This window comes from Nannobrachium achirus (genome assembly GCF_963921795.1).
Source record: "Nannobrachium achirus genome assembly, chromosome: 2".
Classification (NCBI taxonomy): domain Eukaryota; kingdom Metazoa; phylum Chordata; class Actinopteri; order Myctophiformes; family Myctophidae; genus Nannobrachium; species Nannobrachium achirus.
The window spans coordinates 13,288,970-13,301,914 of NC_137811.1; the positions used below are offsets into that span (position 1 = coordinate 13,288,970).

A 12,945-nucleotide genomic window follows, 5' to 3' on the forward strand; every position below is an offset into this window, starting at 1 on the left:
TGTAGGAGCAGCGGTTCTACTCCAAGTCTCTCTCGGGTGACTGAACTTCTCACCCTATCTCTAAAGGGATTTTAAGGGTATGTTTTCCCCCACCACTGTTTATTTAGAAAGGAACTGTCATTCAATGTTATATGAGATACTTTAATGGTTTCCTGTGGAAATAAGCTTAGTCTTTTCTAGGATCGCCTTTTAGTAGACGGTAGACCTTGTACCAGTGAACTGTACCGTCATGAAACTGTACCTTTTCCTAAGCAAACTTCTAATAAACTCTTCAATCGATCAAAAACTGTGAACCGGATCCCATCGTTCATTGCAAAGAGCCATTCAAAAGACTCGATTCGTTGGCGAACGTCCCACCTCTAAGAGAGAGAGAGAGAGAGAGAGAGAGAGAGAGAGAGAGAGAGAGACTCCTCTCCCCCGCTTATGAAAACAAGCCGCGCCAATGTTGTTGCGCGACCCCGACGACGACGACGAGGAGGAGGAGTGCGTGGTGGCGGCGGTGTGGATCTCCAGGAGGTGGATGTTCTTACACACTTATGTAATCACCTAAAAAAACAACCAAAACAACAAGGGGGGAAACTGGGAAGAGGAAAAAAAAAAGAAGGATTCCGGGAGCGGGACGGGACAGCCAGGCAGTCAGTAAAAACGCAGCGTTCTTCCCCTCCTCTTCCCCTCCAAAAAAAACCTACAACGCACTTCTTCTTTGGGGTTGTTGCGGTGGTGGTGGGACGTACGCGCTCTCTCTCGCTCTCCAAGTGTGTGTCGGTGTCTCTCGCCCACTCTCGGGGTAAGTAGCCTGCTACGTAGCCTTATTACAGAATGTCAATGGAGGCAGTCTCGGAGTGGTGTGTATTAATGTTGTTGTTTTATTTTAGCAAAGGCCCCTGACATCACCACCAGGCAGCAGCAGCACGGTACGGTAGGACGATATACGGTACGATAATATACGGTACGATACGGACGGTCAAGGAATGGAGAGAGAGAGAGAGAGAGAGAAGCCCCGCGGTTCTCTCTCTCTCTCTTCCTCCCCGTGTGTCGCTGTTGGTTGGTTCTGTGCTGTGGCGGGCGGCGGTGGTGGGAGAAAGCATGGAGGAATATTTATGGTTTGGAAATGTTGCTGACAGCAGCACTAAGCGGTGGCAGAGGAGGACAGATTGGAGAGAGGGGAGAGTGATAGAGGAGAGGAGAGGGAATAGAGGAGAGAAGAGAGGAGAGGGAATAGGAATAGAGGAGAGGAGAGTACAGGAATAGAGGAGAGAGAAGAGGAGAGGAGAGGAATAGTGGAGAGAGAAATAGAGGAGGGGAGAGGAGGAGAGCGGCTCACCTTCATCCCCAAATAAAAGCTCAAAATAGATTGTGATCCTGAACTCTCTAACGTTCGTCACCTTCATCTTCTTCCTCCACTGCCTCCTGTTTCATGATGACAAACTGAACGGCGGCGAGCGTGTTTTTTATTTGATGACGGATGATGAAATGAATGACAACAACAGCAGCAGCAGTCAGCACGTGTGTGTGTGTGTGTGTGTGTGTGTGTGTGTGTGTGGCCTGTTTTCAAAGTGCGCAGGCAGGGGCGTCATGTGAACTGAACACAGCAGTCTTGTAATGCTTTGCAGTCGTTATTTTCTGAAAGGTGCGCAAAGTCATTAAGGAGAAGGGGTTGTTGACGTGCATGCCTTTTTTTTGCCAGGCTCAATCTCTGATTGGTCGCTCTGGAAAACACACACACACACACACACACACACACACACACACACACACACACACGTGCACTGCCCATTATACTGTATCTACAGTAGCTCTCTGTCAAAGCCTTGACCCGAGTACACAATGTACGACCAACCCGGTTCATGCATTAACCCTGGCTATAGGAGGGAGAATGTCTGTCTGTCTGTCTGTCTGTCTGTCTGTCTGTCTGTCTGTCTGTCTGTCTGTCTGTCTGTCTGTCTGTGGAACGAGAGTGCAAGATGCTCATGTCAGAAACTTCCACCCTTGCACCGTGTGGAGATCAGCGGCGTCAGTTCAGAAAAATCTAAGGTATGGCAACATGACTGGTGTCTGACGCCAGTCATGTTGCCATACCTTAGCAACAGGCACGATTACAGTACATTTTTATTATTTTCCCCTGTAGCCAAGGTATGGCAGCTGCCATAGCTTGCCATACCCAATTGACGCCTCTGGTGGAGATCACACATCACACAGGCCTGTGTTTTTAGAAGAGCCATTCCATCACACAACATGACATCATCCTCATCGTCATATCACACGATTGCATCATCGCATTATGCATTGCATCATACCACATCATCACATCACATCACATCACATCGTGGCCCTGTATCATAATGCATTGCATCACATCACAGCATTTTTGATCTGTTAAGGTTCACTTTATTTGTCTCCCGTGGGAGAAATGGGTCTCGGAGTAAAAGGTCTCCAGTCGGTCAAAAGAAAAAACACCAAAAGTTATAATTTGTATAGCAGAGTGACTTACTACCTCAACCTGATGGCCTCAAAAGTCTAGTAGTATCTCCCCTGGCCCACAGGGATGTCCCTTTGGTCTGATGGTTAAGATGTTGGTCCTTCACACAGGAGACCCAGGTTTGAATCCCAGGTGTTACATTATGGAGGGAGGTTTCCCGACAGCAACGATATAAGCGGCATACAGTAGGTCAATACATTATAGGACACATCGCTATCAAGGTGAGGTAGTCACTCACAGATCATCATTTGCTCTGTGTCCTGAATAGGTGTTTCCTATTAAGGAGATGATAGGTGTTGTTTGACTTCTTTTTCTTAATAGTTTTCAGAATTCAACGTCATTCTTTTGCTTAATATTTTATGTAAAAGCACATTCTAAATTGCCTTACTGCAAAGTGTTATACAGATACATTTGCCTTGCCATCAGAACCAGTTTTATTTGTCACATCACAGTTTACAGGTGTAACGCAGTGGTTGTAATGCTTTTGTGTGTGTGTGTGTGTGTGTGTGTGTGTGTGTGTGTGTGTGTGTGTGTGTGTGTGTGTGTGTGTGTGTGTGTGTGTGTGTGTGTGTGTGTGTGTGTGTGTGTGTGTGTGTGTGTGTGTGTGTGTGTGTGTGTGTGTGTGTGTGCGTGCGTGCGTGCGTGCGTGCGTGCGTGCACCATCGTTGTGTAGTATTCCGTTTAGAAGGGAGAGGATAGAGGTAGAGTGAGAGTAAAGTGAAAGAGATAGAAAACAGGTTAAATAGAACAAATGAAGATAGTAAGGTACCGTATTCTACAGATAGAGTTTAAAAGCGGGCCAGTCATAATATTTAGACCATTAGCATCATATGCAGGTGTGTTCATGTTGTTTTAGAATCATTAGTATCATATGCAGGTGTGTTCATGTTGTTTTAGAATCATTAGTATCATATGCAGGTGTGTTCATGTTGTTTTAGAAACATTAGCATCATATGCAGGTGTGTTCATGTTGTTTTAGAATCATTAGTAGGTGTGTTCATGTTGTTTTAGAAACATTAGCATCATATGCAGGTGTGTTCATGTTGTTTTAGAATCATTAGTATCATATGCAGGTGTGTTCATGTTGTTTTAGAATCATTAGTATCATAGGCAGGCGTATGCATGTTCTTTTAGAAACATTAGTATCATATGCAGGTGTGTGCATGTTCTTCTAGAAACATAAAGGGAGGAGAGACATGCACATCCGCAGCTCCAGCTGCCAAGCAAAAAAGAACATTACATGAAAACGGAGAACTCTCGCACACCGTGGGCTCCAGTTGTAGTATGTTTTTTTTACTGCACCTGAGTGCTGCTGTGACGTTTCGGGCTCTCACCCATCCTGACACTGGTCTGAGGATTTAGAAACATTTAGCATCATAGCAGGTGTACATAACGTGACGTCATTAGGCTGGGTTGAGGTGCTGTTTCAAAGCAAGCAATGGCCAAAGCCAGCAAAGGCCTTCAGTTCAGTTTTATTTTGGATATTGGACACATATACATAAATAATGAAGTACACCACATCTAATACATTGACGGAGTTTTTACATGCTGCTACTGCAGCTTTGTCCAAGTGTCCGAAAAGGGGTTAGGGAGAAGCATTAGGCTTGTCGGGCCCTACCCCTGGAGTCTTATGAAGAGTAGGCCTTGCCTTGCCATTGCATCATACAACATGCTCGCATCATATCATCATCCCAGGATATCACATCACCGTCACATTATCGTATCACAACGTAACTTAGAATAATATATCACAATTGCATATATTTGCTACTGTTTGCTCATGCAGCTCATGTACAGTATAACCTTGTGTATTTGATGGATATGCTATGAGCTATGTGTAAATATGTGGATGCCTTTTTGTTTTTGGTTCTTTCTTTGAACCCTTGCCCCCCTCAACCCCCTCCCTCTCTCTTTCTCTCTTCTTTTAATCTTTCTCTTTTTGGAAACACCCGCTGTTTTATACCTGCAAAACCTGTGATGTGACAATGACGTCTGATTCTGAATAACATTCACAGCATAACACCACAATGTAACATAGAACAAACATTATCGTCTCTGCCAGGTGGAGACCTCATACGTGCAAAACTGTTACTTTTCAGGATTCAAGTTAGAAAACGGCAAGAGTAGCAAGATATACTTTTGCTACTTTTGTGTGACGCTTTATGATCAGGTAGGGCATTAATTAAGAAAAAAGTTAAGAGGTTTCTGTCCGACAGAAACGATATGTACTAATAAGACAAGACAGGGGTCTTCAACATTTTCAGGCCAAGGACCCCTTAGTTGAGAGAGAGAGATGAAGCAGGGACCCCCACAACCTTTTCGTAGATTCCATATAGTTGCATCGTTTGATAGCACAATCGTCAGTGTATTTTGGATTCATGTCAATGTGTGTTTCCAGATATTTAACCACTTTAACCGTCAACACTTAATAAACTTGACCTTTCACTATGTACTTAGTCTGCTCTTTTTCCCCTCTACAACAAACCTCTTTGCCAAAAATAAGAGTGGTTAATATAAAAAAGGAGAAAAAAGTTTCTATCACACAACGATTTGGAGGACCCCCTGTAGTAACTCTGAGGACCCCTAGGGGTCCCGGACCCCTTGTTGAAGACACTTCACATCACAGCTGACCCGAGACGGGTGTTGGTTATGGAAAACGAGAGACACTATTGCCATGATTTACTCCTTGGCTTTTGGCTTTATTCATGTAAAATCCATCTTGACAGACATGGCGAGACCCATCCCTGCCAACAGGGGAGTGATATCAGGTCCGTAACATGTGTGACACTTTACGGGTCCATTTGGTTCCATTTGTACACGCTCAGAGTTATTAGGGTCACGGTGGCACTGTCCGTAGCGCTGTCGCCTCACAGCTAGAAGGTCCTGGGTTCGATTCCCACTGGGGGACTGGGGTCGTGTTCTCTTCTCCGCGTCAGCAGTGCCCATACCCTAGGCGGGGTTGGCGAAAGGTCCTTTGGAGTCCTTTCTGTGTGGAGTTTGAATGTTTTCCCCGTGTCTCCTAGGATAGGTACCCTCACAAAAACCATGCAGTAATCCTGGTCTCCATACCAGTGTTTCTTGTTTTTCTGCATGGGCACATTTTTCTTGTCCCAAGAATCCATGGGCACACCAACATAATACGGGGGTCACTGTCGGGAAGAAACCTTGTATCTCCAAGTTTCAAATGTGTACGTTTCTTCGCAAAGTAAAGCCCTGCTTCATCATACAAGGCTCTCGCACAACAGTAGTGAAAACAGCAGATCTACAAGCACACAACGCCTCGCGGTGTTTAAATCATTTTTAAAAATCATTTTTAAAATGATAAATACAATACTGGCTTTCAAGCAGTTTCAAGGGGCACACTTGAGTGACTTGACCCTTCTCAGGGGCACACCAAAGGTCCCCAGGCACAGTGGTTGAGAAACACTGCTCTATACTGCCTGCCAGGGGGTTCTAGTGGGCTCCGAATGTGCCATACAGACATAGTGTCATAGTAAATCAGTGTCATACATATTCTGAAGAAAATCTGGAGACTGACATTCAGTAAATTGAGTCTATGATCAAAATACACAACATTATAATGGTGTGTAAAAACTAAATCTAGATTTTCCCACGGACAAGACCATGTCTTACCACGGTCGGATAGATTTGTCCTTGTATGGACATATTGATTAGGGATGGAACAATATGAAAATGTCATATCACGATTATTGTGATAAAAGAAATCGTGATTTACGATATTATCGCGATAATCAAAATTCATTATCCTGGGGCGGAACATTTGCCAAAAAATAGCAGATCTACAAGCTCACGAGTTGTTGGGAGCTTGTAGATCGGCAATTTTTGAGTGAAAGAAATACTGTATCAAGTACGTATTGTATAAGTACCTTTTACCAATTATAGAGGGTTTAAGTGGTACCCAGATATGCAGCTCGGCACATAAAAGGTGAATTGATCCCAGTGCATGACGAAGGACGAAATTACGATTAATTCAATCTCCATGATACGATTATAGTGAGTGTTTTTTATCACGATAAACGATAATATTGCCTATCGTCCCATCCCTAATATTGATGACCCCTTAGATACCAGGTGTATTAGCCTTTTTCTTTTTACTGATGGGAGCTGGGTGGGTGGGTCCTCATAAACACCTGCTGCTGGCAGAGTAATGCCATTGTTTATTGTCACTTTGATTTAGTGTTATAGGATAGATTACAGTTGGAGGTTCTATTGCCACATATAGAGGTGAAGTTGAGGTTCTATTGTAACTTTACTATAGACTGCAGGGGTTGAAACTAAGGTCTCAGCGGCACTTGCCCTTCGAACAAGTACAGGTCATGTTCTACTTTCCCAAAGGGCATGCCCGTAAGGTAATTTGTCAATTATGAAATGATAGGTTTAATTACTTTCTAGGGCTGTACAAACTTTGTGTCATACCTCAATCTTTATGCTAAATATCTACTTCTACCACTTTTTGTGGTCACATGTTCAGATACTGGATTCTCAATTTCTCATTGGCTTAAAACAGTGGTAAATCAGTCAACAACCTTGAGTTGGCTGATGGACCGCCCACTATTGTGTTGCAGTTGTAACATTTCAAGTTACAACTGTGTTTTCTTTCATGTATATGGTAGAAGTGGTCGCTTCGCCTCGTGCCACAACCCTGAAGCAGTGGTACATCAGCCAACAACCCACTCCCTCTCATGGTAAATGGCTTACATAGCTATATGACTATGGGTTCACACTTTTAAGAGTCGCAACAGTGAAAACAGCACATTATAGGTCAACAGTGCTCTTATTTCTTTATTCTACAGACCAGAAGACAGAGTGCACTGGCCACACTCAGGTGTTTAGACATAAATCTTGTGTTTATAGACGGTTGCGTCCCCTCTCAAAAGGAGCACCTGCCCAGTCGGGCAAACCGAAAGCAAACTCCACCTGTCTGAAAGTTTTATTTACCTGCCAGGGGCAGGTGGTGGGCAACCCTTAAGCCCCTTTTCAACTGCAGTATTAGCACCACACCACACCACACTACACCACACCACATAAAAAATATCTACATTTTCCATTACAAAAAAGTACCCCTATCGGTAAGAAACAAATTGACCCTTTTAACTGTGATTATAATACAATATAAATTTGTATTACAACTATCCTAATTATAATGCACTGTAATGGATTATAACTGTGATTATAATACATTATAAAGTATTAATGTATTACTATGATAATTCAAATACACAATAATAGATTATAATAGTGGTTATAAGTATAACACAATAGAATCTATTATCATGTATTACAACTATATCCTGGTGGTCTAAATGAAAAGTCAGTGAGTGATCAGTCATTATGAAGTGTTTGGCCCTGTTTGGCCTAGCTCAGACCTACTCTAGAGTGGATACTTTTTAGTACCCTGTTTAGTACCACTTTCACACCACTCTACCCAGGTCCTTGTAGTGGAAAACCTGGCACAAGTGGGTGGTGTGGTGTGGAGTGGTGTGGAGTTGGGCCAGTGGAAAATGGGCTTTAGTGTCAAGGTCTGGAGTTACAGAGTTTGGCTCAATTGTAACTTTACTAAGTATAGATCAAGGCTGGGACTATTAGAGTGAGAGAAATAATCGCTGTTTCACGGATATCACAGTTATTTTACGCGTACATTTATTCCACAGAGCATTTGCAAATGAGAGATTCTATTATATTTTTCACGCAACCAGTTGCTGCCATTCCAAACACAAATAATTGCACTGCAGTAGCCAAATAATGCACCATAGCCAAATAATACTAACAGAATAGCTGGATGTCGAGGTTCAAGTGCTTAAAGGTTGTGTTCCTTTACATTCATCTATGAATTTAAAACCATAGAATTCCACGGTTAATCACCATCTGATCCCAAACAGACATATTAAAATTGTGTTAATATGTTCGCCCAGCGCAGACAAACACGATAACTTACATTTTATAATATCGATATTCACAATTTGCCGCAGATAGAAATAGCACAGTATAGTATAAGAAGTGTTTTGGAGAATACATCACTAAACCCATTGTTAAATGACTACAGTAAAGGCTCTAACAGAGTCCAGGGTGAAGAGCTATTCACTTCACCTCGTTGTAGTTTCCTAGCTATCACCTACGCTTTGTTATGTATTTTTAGGTGATAGCTAGAAAACTACACCGCGGTGAAGTGAATAGCTCTTCACCCTGGACTCTGATAGAGGCTTAACAGTACAGCTTTAATTATCTTCTGTCGGTCGACTAATAGGTTACTCAATGAATCATTTCAGCCTTCGTTTGGCCTGTCAGAGGAACAGCAGAGCTGTCTTTAGGGCTTGTCGATTGTAACATCGAGTATTTGACAACTGAGACACGCGCGCGCGCGTGTGTGTGTGTGTGTGTGTGTGTGTGTGTGTGTGTGTGTGTGTGTGTTTGTGTGTGAGAGAGAAAGAGAGTGTGTGTGTTTGTGTGTGTGTGTGTGTGTGTGTGAGAGAGAGAGAGAGAGAGAGTTGTGTTTTTACGGTAACTTGTCTGACTCATATTGCTCCTCACAAACCCCCCAGTATGAGTGAGTGCGTGCATGCCTGTGTTTGTGTATGTGGGTCAGTGTGCGGCAGCTGCGTGTGTGTGTGTGTGTGTGTGTGTGTGTGTGTGTGTGTGTGTGTGTGTGTGTGTGTGTGTGTGTGTGTGTGTGTGTGTGTGTGTGTGTGTGTGTGTGTGTGTGTGTGTGTGTGTGTGTGTGTGTGTGTGTGTGCGTGGTCCAGGTGGATGCAGGATGTGAGACATTAGTCTCATATCATCTGGTTCACAGTCGCTACCTCGTTATCTGATTCTGTCTGCCTGCTCACGCTGTACGAACCCAACCGCTTCACTTCAGAGCAGCACCATTGTACCTTTCCTCTTCTATACCCTGGATTTGAACCCGCTTTCTTGCGTGAGTGCTGAGATTTGTCACCGTTGAGCTAATAGAGCCCTGTCTGCTTGCTCAGGGGATAAATGTGATCTTGACCATTCGTGTCAGATCCTGTGTCTATAGGCTAGGAGAGACGTGACCTTTGACATCTGAACTAAATGTCTCAATAGAACAATGGTTCTCAACCTGTGAGTCGGGACCCCCAGGGCGGTCCCCAAAATATTTTGAGGGGTCCCCAGATGATTAACTTAATTGTTTTCTCACTCAACAGTAAACAAACCAACATACAGTTTAAGTTTATAGAGGGTATCTATCTACACATTTCTAAAGTGACAATTTAAAGGAGTAGTTCACCCCCAAAATGACTTTTTTTCTATTGATTAGTCATGCCATGGAGAGTAGAGTTCAATAATATTTTTTGGTTTTTGTCACATTCCTAAGACAAAAATTTGATTTGAGTAAATTTACCCCCATTGATTCCGGATGGTGACCCGTTTCAAAACGGGTCACCATCCGGAATGAATGGGGGTAAATTTATTGTTATCCCATTTTTGTCTTAGGAATGCGACAAAAAACTAAAAAAAATATTGAACTCTAGTCTCCATGGCATGACTAATCAATAGAAAAAAAGTCATTTTGGGGGTGAACTACTCCTTTAAGGACTTTTTAATAACTCTAAAATGACAAATTAAACATTGGCCAAATTGTAATATATTAGAGGCAGAAATTGTGAAAATAGCAGATCTACATGCTCACAACGCCTTGTGAGCATGTAGATCTGCTATTTTCACAATAGAACACCCTGGGGTCCCCAGTTAAAATATGATTATTTTGGGGGGTCGCGGCCTGAAAAGGTTGCAGAACCACACTGGTATAGAGATTGGACAAAATGACATGCTCTTACATAACAGCAGCCGTTGAGAGGAACACATGTTGGCTTGGTTTGAGTGAAGCCTGTATGCAGAGCTACCCAGAGGACAGACAGACAGAAAGACAGACAGACAGACAGACAGAAAGACAGACAGACAGACAGATAGAAAGACCAGCAGACAGACAGACAGACGGCGGGAGTGTTCCAGCTCGCATTAACCCATTTAGGCCTAGAATCATTGAATGCTTTAACCAGTGAAAAATAGCAGATATACAAGCTCACAGCGCAGCACCGAGTGCAGCGCTGCAAGCTTGTAGATCTGCTATTTCTTGAAAAAGTTGTGAAAATGTGTGCAAACCTTTGAATATATGTATTTTCAAAGCAAACGTTTGTAACTCAAATCTCTGCTTCTGGGTGGTCCCTGGAACAAAATATTTTGAGATGGGGGTCCGTGGCCAAATACATATCATTTTGGGGGTCCTTCACATGAAAAGGTTTGAGAACCACTGACACAGTAGTCTCTCAAGAACAGACAAACTGAGCTCCAGTTAAGTGAAAAGGACCTTTTCTTTGACGTTGGCTATAGCCAGAGTGCTGACATAGAAACATAGGTTTTTCAAAAAATCTTAGGATTCAAAAGACCCTTATAGAATCGGGTCAAAATTCAAATTTTCACGATTTAAAAAAAATAGCAGATCTACAAGCTCGCAGCGCGGCACTCGGTGCCGCGCTGTGAGCTTGTATATCTGCTATTTTTCAATGGTTAAAGCATAAAATAATGATACAGAATAATGTGTACCCGTTCTGAATGGGTTTTAAAAGAACATTTACAATGGAGGTCAATGAAAAGCTTTCCTTCGCTGCGGAGAGGAAGCCAAGGAATTCACCCTGCCTCCCCTTCCAAAAATAAGTTCTACCCTTTTTCTCTCCTACAAGATCTGTGTTACCAAGAGAGGAGGAGGAGGAGGGGGGAGGAGGGGGGAGGTTGAATGGAGGGAGTTTTTGGAGAAAAGGGAAAAAAGAAGGGAGGGGTATGAGAGAGGAAATATGTTTGTGATTAACATGTTGTAGCTCACTTTTACTGTGTGGTCTGCACTGAGAGAGAGAGAGAGACACAGAGACAGAGAGAGAGAGTCAGAGGCATACAGAGAGAGAGAGAGAGAAATAGAGAGAGGAGAGAGAGACGGATAGATGGATGGGTGGATAGGAGACGCTCCCACCCCCTAAAGCCTCAATAGAAATGGAATTAAGTCAATAGCGAGAACATTTCCAAAACCCCAAAATCAAAACACAACTTGGCGTTTACCAATGCCCCCCCCCCATGTACACATCCCACTACATAATCAGAATCGCCCCAAAAAAATGCGTGTGTGTGTTTCCATCTGTAACTCCACGTTCAGCAGTTGTTCAATTGTCTAAAAAACATAATACAAAAATCAATAACGCATGTACCTTGCCCAACATCAACTTTATCACCTTCAGATGTGTCTCTACTTCTCATAATCCCAAAATGTTTTCACTTTTTCCCCACATTTTGGCCTGTAGGCGGCATATTGCGCAATCCATAGTTGGGAGCGAAGTGTCATTATCATCACCAGGTCTCAGGTTACAAGAGGGAAGGGGGGGGGGGGGGGGGCAGATGCACACACACACACAGAGAGAGAGAGAGAGAGGGGGGGGGGGGGGGGATCTAGAACAAGAATCAAAAACATAGATCTTAGAACACAGAATTCATAGTTCTAGAACACATAGAATTCAGAGATATAGAACACAGAATATGTACAGTAGAGTACAGCAAGGTACAGTAGAGTACAGCAAAGTACAGTACAGTAAGGTAAAGTACAGTAGATTACAGTAGAGTACAGTACTGTAAGGTACGGTAAGGTACAGTAGAGGATGGATGGATGTGGATGGATGGATGATGGATGGGGGTGGATGGATGGATGTGGATGGATGGATGTGGATGGATGGATGGATGTGGATGGATGGATGGATGGATGGATGTGGATGGATGGATGGATGGATGGATGCATATATGGATGGATGGATGGATGGATGTGGATGGATGGATGGATGGATCAGAATCGCCCCAAAAAAATGTGTGTGTGTGTTTCCATCTGTAACTCCACGTTCAGCAGTTGTTCAATTGTCTAAAAAACATAATACAAAAATCAATAACGCATGTACCTTGCCCAACATCAACTTTATCACCTTCAGATGTGTCTCTACTTCTCATAATCCCAAAATGTTTTCACTTTTTCCCCACATTTTGGCCTGTAGGCGGCATATTGCGCAATCCATAGTTGGGAGCGAAGTGTCATTATCATCACCAGGTCTCAGGTTACAAGAGGGAAGGGGGGGGGCAGATGCACACACACACACAGAGAGAGAGAGAGAGGGGGGGGGGGGGGGGGGATCTAGAACAAGAATCAAAAACATAGATCTTAGAACACAGAATTCATAGTTCTAGAACACATAGAATTCAGAGATATAGAACACAGAATATGTACAGTAGAGTACAGCAAGGTACAGTAGAGTACAGCAAGGTACAGTAGAGTACAGCAAAGTACAGTACAGTAAGGTAAAGTACAGTAGATTACAGTAGAGTACAGTACTGTAAGGTACGGTAAGGTACAGTAGAGGATGGATGGATGTGGATGGATGGATGATGGATGGGGGTGGATG

The 12,945-nt window shown here is 43.2% G+C and overlaps 1 protein-coding gene across 1 annotated transcript in view; it reads left to right on the forward strand.

Annotated features, from left to right (window-relative positions):
* The first annotated feature begins 531 nt into the window (after window positions 1–531).
* The window catches only part of LOC308296577 (uncharacterized protein), an 86,923-nt gene continuing 74,509 nt past the window's right edge, over window positions 532–12,945 (forward strand). Inside the window, exon 1 of the mRNA XM_080739889.1 lies at window positions 532–787. The gene's annotated coding sequence lies outside the window, so the exon portion shown is untranslated. The remainder of the gene's footprint in view (window positions 788–12,945) is intronic.